Raw genomic sequence first — 10,025 nt, 5'->3', positions numbered from 1 at the left:
GAGCTCTTGTCATAAGTCAGTGTTATCATTATCACCTCATCAGTCTTCCAATCCTTTTCTCAATATTCTTACTTGGTGGTTTTGGTATCTTGTCTTCATGAACATTAGACCATCATTGCCTTCGAGCTCCAAGGGAGCCACTGCAACAGGGTCTTCAGACTAATTCCAGGTATTCTTAGCAGGGGTTTTAATCCTGAGTTCTGAGAGAGTGTTTCCCAGTTACTGACCAGGCCTATATTTATCTCAGTACAGTACTCTCAAGATCAACATCTATACCTCTTGACTTAGATCCTCTAAATTATATTAGCTTATTTCAGAAATTCTTATGGTAAGTAACCCAATTCCTCATTAAACCTAGTATTGATTTGTTGCCCCTCATCTCCAAATCTACCTTCATTTGCCTGTTTTGTGATGCCGGAGCAGGAATCATTAAACATTTCTTTTTGGGCAGCTGGCACAATGTTAACCTTGGTCAGTCAAGGGTGCTGGAGGAAGCGTATTTGCCTCCTGGCTCTGGATGCTTGTTCCCTTTATGCTGGACTGTGTGGCTGCCAGTGGCCTGAACACCAGGGTGTGTTTACCCTCCAGCAAGATTTGTTTGACAGTCTGCCCCATGATTTCCTTCTGCCCAGCCTTAGCCTGTCAGCAACTAGGTAGAAAGCTTCCTGCTCCTCTCGCAATATCTGCTAGGTGTGAGCCAGCTCTAGCAAGGTACAACCCAGGGTACCATCTTTACTATCCCATTGGTTTTCTACTTGTCAGTCTTGGCCCCAGGGCTGCAGAACAGCTCTGCCCTGGCAAGTCAGTAAACCTCTCCAGCATCAGGGGGCTATCACTCACCCTCTCCAAGAAGGATTCCCTCTCAGCCTTGGGAAGGGAGCCTCTTTCCCTTGTTTGTTTCTTCCTCGGGTTCTCTCAGCCCTTTCACAATTCACCACTAGTAGTTATTCCTCTGTTCCCAATTAATATTTTTTATATTAAAAATTTTCATATGTTACTGGTATGGTTTATGTGTCCTGACTGGATTCTAACTGATGCAGGATTATGTATGAGAAACAGTATGTAGAGTTTATCACCTGATAAACTCTCAAAGGTGATACTTCTAAAGTAGTTTAGTCGGCCGGGCACGGTGGCTCATGCCTGTAATCCCTGCCCTTTGGGAGGCCGAGGAGGGCGGATAACGAGGTCAGGAGATTGAGACCATCTTGGCTAATATGGTGAAACCTCATCTCTACTAAAAATTCAAAAAATTAGCTGGGCCCATGCCTACTTGGGAGGCTGAGGTAGGAGAATCCCTTGAACCGGGGAGGTGGAGGTTGCAGTGAGCCAAGATTGTACCACCGCGCTCCAGCCTGGGGGACAGAGCGAGACTCCATCTCAAAAAAAAAAAAAAAAAAAAAAAAAAAAAAAGTTGCTGGCCTCCTTGCCAATGAAAGTGGGATGTTAAAAAACCATATGAACATGGCCAACTGTAGTATGTTAGACCAAGTAATTCTCCAAAGTTGTTATATAAATTTGCATTGATTAGCAGTGTATTTGAATTTTCATTACATCCTTACAAATACTTGTCCTTGTGTGTCATCTTGGTCCTGGCAAATACATAGTGGTATCTATTTATGGTTTTCATTTTTATTTCCATTAAGACTAATGAGGTTGAACACATTTTTCTATACTTACTGGCCATGTGAACATCCTTTTAATCACTTTCTGTCCAAGTACTTTGCCCATTTTTCCTTTGGCATGGCTGCTTTTTTCTTATTCATTTATACGAGTTCTTTATACATTCCCTAGACTACACTCTTTCTTAGTAGTAGTCATTGCAATTGTTTTTCTTCCAGTCTTTGGAGATACAATTTAGAATAATAAGAAAACTCATATACTAAGAAATACATCTGAAATTAAGTTTAGAACACATACACACACAGGTGTAATAATTAAAGAAAATAATATTATCTAAATAAGGCATGCCGTGTTCATGATTTGGAAACGTACAACAAGTAAAGATATCGTTTTCCCCAAACATTATCTATAAATCCAATAAAGTATTGATCAAAATCTTGGCAGGTCTCTTTTAGAAATTGAAAAGCTAATTCCAAAATGTATATGGAAAGCTGCCAATCTTGAAAAAGATACCAGATATGAAGACCTACTCTAAAGCCTCACTAGCTTAGACAGTGTGATTTTGGCATGAACAAATACAAATAGAGCAAGAAAAAACAACAGAGTTTTGTATTCAAGTCAGTACTCTTTTTGTCAGAGTAGTTTTCACAATTCCTAGAGATAACTGATTCACAGTTATTTGAACATCTATTTATATACAAATATTTGTTCTCCAAGCTTCCTCCAAATTCTGATCTTGAGTTTTCTTCTAGTCTGTAATTTTCCCTAAATAAGATTCATTTAAGGCAGTTTCAAATAGTCCTTTGCATATGCCTGTGACTCACAGCAAGGCATTTCTCTTTGAAGTCTACTGTATAATATTTATTCCCAGAAGGATTTTCATAAATTTTATTTCTTAAATTACTTTAAGACAGAATGCAGCATGCCCAATGTCCAAAGTGTAGTATGTTCTCTCCACTCCCTTGCAAGTAAGTTAATTCCCTTTTTAGTCGCTGTGATACTTGATCAGAGATTAAATTTGGTATCTTTCTGTTAGTTTAGAGGCATAATTGTAGTGATTAGGTGAGAGGGAGAAGCCTTTTTATAGGATTAGCAGTGTTCCTTATAAAAAAAACCATAGCATTTTGACAGACTTCTATGTTTTCAATAAAGGCCATTTTAATTTCCAAGGGCTAATGCTATAGAGAATATTACTGCCCATTCATAGAAAACAGCAGGAACCATTGTGAACAACATGCCTACCTTTGAAGACATTGTTTGGATTTTGAGTTTGCTTGAATAGATCATGCCAGTTTTGGATGACATTCCCAACAGGAAAAATCAATAACTCTGTTACAACCATCACTCATATACAGGTCAATTTTGGTACATTTTATTTCCTGCTGATAAATGTAATTAATTGTAAAAATAGTTTCACATTTCTCTTTATAACTAAAGGCAATGTACTGTTCAAATGATCTTAAATGCATGAATTATCTTTAGAATATGCTAGATAGTTTTTAGAGTTTTTTTTTCTCAGCCAGTCTTCCCTTTTTCCTTTTTATGTTAAAGTAAAGCTTTGCATTATAACAAAGAAAAGAAGATTTTTTTTTTCTTCTAAGGATCAAGTGTGGGAACTAAAATGAAAGATGACCTATTCTGAATTGCTTAAGAAAAGTGAAAAGATTTTTTACTAATGTTATTGAAGTCTGTATTTTATTGATACATTTTTAATTTATCAATAAAAGGTTATTACAGTTCATGCAAATATTTTATATTTGTGTTAAGATAGTTGTGACAAACTCCCATTATTAGCCACTTTAGGTTTTGCTTCAACAGTTACAAGTTGAAATCTCAATCTTCTTAAGGGACTGACAAAGACTGAATGAGGCAGAAACAGTTGAGGTTTTGCTTTCCCAGGGTGAATTGCAGGCAGTGTCTGAAGGAGAAGGTGGTTGTAAAAGGGCTTGGCCATTTCCATCCAGTGTGAGGCTCCCTATTTATGGCTTATATTTACTTTAGAGCTCCCCTTTGGACTAACAGACTTTAGCAGGTCTTCACCATGGTTTAGGACTTCTGCCAAATCCTGTGTCTCCTGTGTGTTACTACTCTCCAATAAATATTTTGTACTCTTAGCTTCATTTCAGCACATACTATTTAGAGAAATCAACCTGTGATAAGGCAAATTTTAAAATATAATATAGAATTATATTACAAATCAGAAAGGGAGACACATTAAAATTCAATAATGCCACACTTTAATCTACAAAAATACATTTAGCTAAGTCACCATAGTTACACTGATTACTATGAATCCCGCTGAGCATCTTTAAAATGCTTATCATTAGTATTTTTTAAAATGGGAGAAAAAAGGGATTTTTTTACGGCAAAATATGTACATGCTGACTACACAATTTCCAACCAAACAGTGATCGTTACAATAGTGAGATAATATGTGACCACTGTTAAACATTACCTTTAATGTTTCCGATTGCTTTTTTGAGTAAATACTCTTTAGGAGAAAAGCAAGTTTATATCTTATTATCAGTGGAACAGTAAGTAATTTTATTAGTATGTTCTAGGAATCATTGACGAATGAAGGAAGAAAACTTCACAAATACTCAAATTATTAAAACAAGAAACTTTCCAAAATTTTTGCGGATAGATTTGATATAACTTTTGCTCAGTAACTGTAAATATGGAACTAAATTTACCTATACAAGCATGTTTAAATTTCATGATCTTTGATTTAATCACAGGGAATCAAATTCAGAAATTCTATAGATAAGTCAGCATCTACTCCAACGTATTGTAATTATACACAGAATGTGAATTCGTATAATTCATGATTTTTACCTCTTAATATGGATGTTATCTATAGTGTAGTCTTTACAGTCAGCATATTCAGAGATCTTCAAATACATAAAGTATATGAGATGCATACATAGCTTTAGGAACACATTGCTGCTATGGTTTGAATGTGCGCGTCAAAAAGCACGTGTTGGAAACTTAAGTGTTGGAAACTTAATCCCCAATGCAGCAGTATTGAGAGGTAGGACCTTTACAGGTGATTAAGTCATGAGGGCTCTTCCTTCGTGAATGGATTAAAGTTGTTATTGAGGGAGTGTGTTCCTTATTTTGAGAGTGAGTTTGTAATGAATGTGAGTTCAAGTTCAGTTATATCTCTCTCTCTAATGTACTTCTTTGCCCTTCTTCCTTCTGCCGTGGATGACACTGAAAGAAATCCCTTGCCAGAAGCAGTGCCCTGGACTTTGGACTTCCCAGAATCCAAAACTGTAAGAAATCCACCTCTATTCTTTGTAAATTACCCAATCATAAGTATTCTGTTATAGCAACAAAAAAATGGACTAAGTCATCGCTAACATAAAGCTCTTCATTTGTTTGTTTTGAAAGAATTTAACAGAATCCCTGATTAGATCCAGAGGTGATAGCCTACGACTATTACTGTTGTTCCCCTTCTACCTATCTATGTTTTGAGTTCTAAGGCACAGTACAGAGAAGTCATCCAGGGAGCGCTAAATACTTGGTGCTTTTATAGTGTCAGAGTTGTTTGAACCAGAGCAACTCCATCTTGAATAGGGGCTGTGTAAAATGAGGCTAAGACCTACTGGGCTGCATTCCCAGATGGTTAAGGCAGTGTACGTCACAGGATGAGATAGGAGGTTGGCACAAGAACGGGTTATAAAGACCTTGCTGATAAAACAGTTTGCAGTAAAGAAGTCAACCAAAACCCACCCAAACCAAGATGGTGACGAGAGTGACCTCTGGTTGTCCTCGCTGCTACACTCCCAACCATCACTCTGACAGTTTACAAATGGCATGACAATGTCAGAAGGTTATGCTACATGGTCTAAAAAGGGGAGGAATGAATAATCCACCTCTTGTTTAGCATGTCAAGAAATAACCATAAAAATGGGCAACCAGCAGCCCCCAGGGCTGCTCTGTCTATGGAGTAGCCATTCTTTTATTACTTTACTTTCTTAATAAACTTGCTTTCATTTTATTCTATTGACTTGCCCTGAATTATTTCTTGCGTGAGATCCGAGAACCCTCTCTTGGAGGTCTGAATCTGGACCCCTTTCCTGTAACAATAGGATTCCAAAAAGTTTGTACTTTAAGAGTGATGATTTCTCACAGCTAAAATATGTATTTTATCTTTTGCAGGCCTTTAGGATTTACAGCTCCATCTCAGTTTCTCAGCTTCTTAAATGCTCATTACAGTTTTCTACCACCTTCAAGAAGCTTCCTCCTGCAACACCAGGTAGCATTTATCTTTCTCCTAGCTAGTCTTAGAATTTATTGTTTATAATATATACTTTAGCATTTAATTATATTCAACTTAATACTTTCTTGTTGTAATTTTAGAGTTTTCTGTAATTTTTACAGTACTCAATGTGTTATTTTCCCCAAAATGTTGTAACTTTTTACAGAGATGAACTATGACAAATATTTATTTTGTATCCATTTTTCCCCAAAAGTGTTGCAACTTCTAGCAGGGATGATCCATGAGTATGTTTAAAGTTTTGTAACTCTTTTATTAAATTGAACTGAGAATCAATCTATTGTGGATAATGCTGTTCTTGGTGTTATCTTCAGGTAATATGGCTGAATGAATGGAGCAAGCCATTCAGAAATCGTGCATTTCAAATGTGTTTGGTTTCCATTAATAAAATTCAATATGGATATGAGACTCACTCTATTGAAAAACCTGAAGATGCAATAAAAGAATAAAATAAAACATATCTATTTATTTTATAGCTTTGGAATTTAGTCGTAGCTATATTAGGAGCTATAAATAATGGAAGTGCATTTTAAATGTGTAGTTTTCTTTAACTAGGATATAATTTGGTTTCTTTTTCTTGATTCCTTTTTATCTCCCAAAATTACATTGGGGAAAAAAATCTGATGTGCTGCATTGCCACACCCGGTTTCATCTTTCAGACTGAAGAAACCAAGAACATTTGTGTGGGCTTAGTGAAATAAAGATGGATATAATCTGTTTGGCTGTAGCAGGTCTTTGCAGAATCTATTTGCTGAGTGTTAAAAATCTTCAGATACTGTTCTAATACTTAGTAAAGAGACCAGGGTACTAAAGAACAGTGGTACTTTTACATAGTGTCTCAATTTTATATTTAAATACTAATAATGTGTACATATTATTTATAATTCACATCAATATTATATTTAATTCATTGATTTGTATTTTAGTGTAGTAGTTTATATAAACATGTAACTTAAAAATTATTCACACTTATAACTTTAATTATGTGTGGATTTGTTCACATATTAAACAAATGGTATTGAGTCCCTACTACCCGCCAAGCACTGTTCCAGACTTTTGGAATACAGTGGAAAATAAAAGCGAGGGAATAAAACCCTCTGTCTTCGGAGACTTTGATTGTTGAGTTCTTGAAAATCTAATGTTACAGACACTAGCATATAGTATGAATAGTTTTTATTAATATATAAAAATGTAAAATTGACCTATTTGAGCAATCTTGTTGCCATACTACTCAAACAGTGTTAGTCCTAAATGTGAATTGTTTTAATCATCACATAGACATGGCATTTAGCAGCTTAAAATCCACCTGGTAATAGTAATAGTTGATGTGTTTTCTTCATGCCTACTATTTGTGGGTAACAGGTGAGTAGTATGTAAAAACACCGTAGCATTCCACTGGCATCCATACCACATAAAAAGTACAAGATTTTCAAAAGAGATGATGGATGGATGAATGGATAGATAGACAGATAGATAGATAGATGAGTGATAGATTCCACAATCACAGAAACATAAATATTTATATACATATATACTCAACTGTGTGTCAGTGTGTGTCTTTGTGTCCCACAAGCTGATTGCATAGGAACACAAATTAGAAACTAGGTGACTAGCTCTCTTGGGGGATACCCCACTGATCACAACAGAAGTATACTGGCCTAAGGCATAACATTTTAAGAGAGCTCCAATTCCATACCTTCAGGTAGATATGTGACAGATGCAGTGAAAAAATAGATGGATTTATACAAACATTTCAGGAAAGTTGTCAGCTTTTCTTTTTTGCTGAGCAACCTCAGGGAAAAATGGGAAATTACCAACTAAGATGGTGTTGTGAAAATCAACACAAAGGGAAACAAAGAGGGTCCTGCTAATCCGATAGCACACCCATCTAAACAACTGCATTAATGAGACAGCAAGGTGCTCAATTGGGAGAGTGGCAGTGTATTTTGTAAGACATACCTTTCATGTTTAGATTTTCAATTAGCTATATTGTTTAGTTCTGTTTTCTAAGTCAAACAAAAATAATAGAACAATTGAGTTATCCAAAAAATAATTTAAGGCATTTGGAGACAAGACAAGGTGATAATCCATTAGGGAGAGAAAATTTAACATTTTCTAGCTCTGCAGAAACAGTGGATAGAAGACTAATTAGCTCTTTAATACATTAATCAATATTTGAGCTTACTTTATATTCTCTTAAGATCAGTTGATATTCCATTCTTTCTTTTTAACGTCCATAATATTTGACGTCAGCCAACACTTGGACGTGAGTTTGTTAATGCAATTTTTTAATAAGCAACAGTTATTAGTAATTTGCAAACTGCAAGAACAAAAACTGTCTTAGTTTTTTAGTATCAGACTGAGAAAAATGCTCAATATAAAATTTCTGGATGATAAAGTAGTCTCAGGGATCTTTTGTGAGCTCCAGGGCATAATGAAACGGAAAGAGTTTAGGATTTGCCATAACAATTTCAGGACTCAACAGCATATGTGCCACAGTTACTGGTTGTAGTATACTGTACAATGTTGCTTAAATGAAAATGACCATACATACTTCAGAATATTTTCTTTTTGTAAAAGTGAGCATTTTATTTTATTTAAGTATAACACTTACAAAGTGCACATATCATTAGTATAGAACTTGAAGAATTTTACAAATTGATTTTTCTAAAAACCAGTAACCAATTTCAGAAAGAGTACTTACCAACATCCCAGAAGCCTTTCTTGTGATCCTTTCCAGTCTCTACCTTCTCCCAAGGTTAGCTTCTAAAAGTTGATTCCCTTTTTATAATTAAAGTGAAATTTGCACCACATAAAATCATTCAGTTTAAAATGCACAATTTCAGTGGCAATGAGTACATTCACAATGCTGTACTACCACCACCTTTATCAGATGTCAAAATATTTTCATCACCCCCAGAGAAAACCTCATACCCATGAAGTAGTCACTTCTCATTCTTCCCTCTCTCCTGTCTCTGATAACTACTGGGAATGTTTTCTCTCTGTGTGGGTTTATCTATTCTGGATATGTCTCTCTCTTTTTTCTCTCTGTGGATTTATTTTTTCTGGATATTTCTCTCTGTTTTCTCTCTCTGTGGATTTATCTATTCTGGATATTTCCAAGCTGTTTGCTCTCTCTGTGGATTTATCTATTCTGGATATTTCACATGGAATCACACAGTATGTGAACTTTTGTGTCTATCTTCTTTCTCTTAGCATGACGCTTTTGAGGTTCATCCATGTTGTAGTATTTCTCAGTGCTGCAGTCTTCCCTTTTCATATCTGAATAACATTCTATTATATGTACAGTTGACGTGAACAACATAGGGGTTGGGGCACTGACTCCCCGTGCATTCAAAAATCTGCATATATATTTTGACTCCCTGCCAAATTAACAACTAACAGACTACTGTTGACTGAAAACCTTACTGTTAGCATAAACAGATGATTAACACATACTTTGTATATTGTATGTATTCTACAACTGTATTCTTACAATAAGCAAGAAAGAAGAAGGAGCTATTAAGGCAATCATAAGAAAGAGAAAACATATTTACTATTCATTAAATAGAAGTATATTAATATAAAGGTCTTCATTCTCATCTTGACATTGAGTAGGAGTTGAGTAGGAGTAGGAAAAGGAGAGATTGGTCTTGTTGCATGGGTGACAGAGGCAGTAGAATAGCTGCACATTAGTGGACTCTTGGAGTTCAAACATGTGTTGTTCAAGGGTTGACTGTATACATCTGTATGCTACATCTATTTATTTGTTGTAGTTATCTATGTATTTGTTATTGTTATCTATTTATTGATGGCTATTTAGGTTGCTCCCCTCTTTTGGCTATTGGGTATGGTGCTGCTATGAACATTTGTGTGCAAGAATTTTTTAAATCTCTGTAACTAGTTCTTTTGGGTATATACTCATGAATACAACTGTTGGGTCATATGGTGAATCTATATTTAACTTTTTGGAAAACTGTCAAACTATTTTCCACAGTAACTACATTATTTTACATTTCTACCAACAATGTACAAGTGTTTAAAGTTCCTCACCCTTACCAACACTTATTTTCTGTAGTTTTGTTGTTGTTGTTGCTATCCTAAAGAGTATAAAGTGTTAATT

The 10,025-nt window shown here is 35.4% G+C and overlaps 1 long non-coding RNA gene across 1 annotated transcript; it reads right to left on the bottom strand.

Annotated features, from left to right (window-relative positions):
* Positions 1-2,753: 2,753 nt before the first annotated feature.
* LOC139362509 (uncharacterized) lies at positions 2,754-8,889 on the bottom strand. Its single transcript, XR_011621611.1, has 3 exons — positions 8,607-8,889; positions 5,356-5,470; positions 2,754-3,770 (listed from the first exon to the last, which is right to left on the bottom strand). It is a non-coding gene; the product is annotated as an uncharacterized lncRNA (long non-coding RNA).
* Positions 8,890-10,025: the final 1,136 nt, after the last annotated feature.

This window comes from Macaca nemestrina, chromosome 4 (assembly GCF_043159975.1).
Source record: "Macaca nemestrina isolate mMacNem1 chromosome 4, mMacNem.hap1, whole genome shotgun sequence".
NCBI classification, from domain to species: Eukaryota; Metazoa; Chordata; class Mammalia; order Primates; family Cercopithecidae; genus Macaca; species Macaca nemestrina.
Note: the sequence above shows the minus strand (reverse complement) of the source record. Positions and strands in the feature narration are given on the sequence as shown.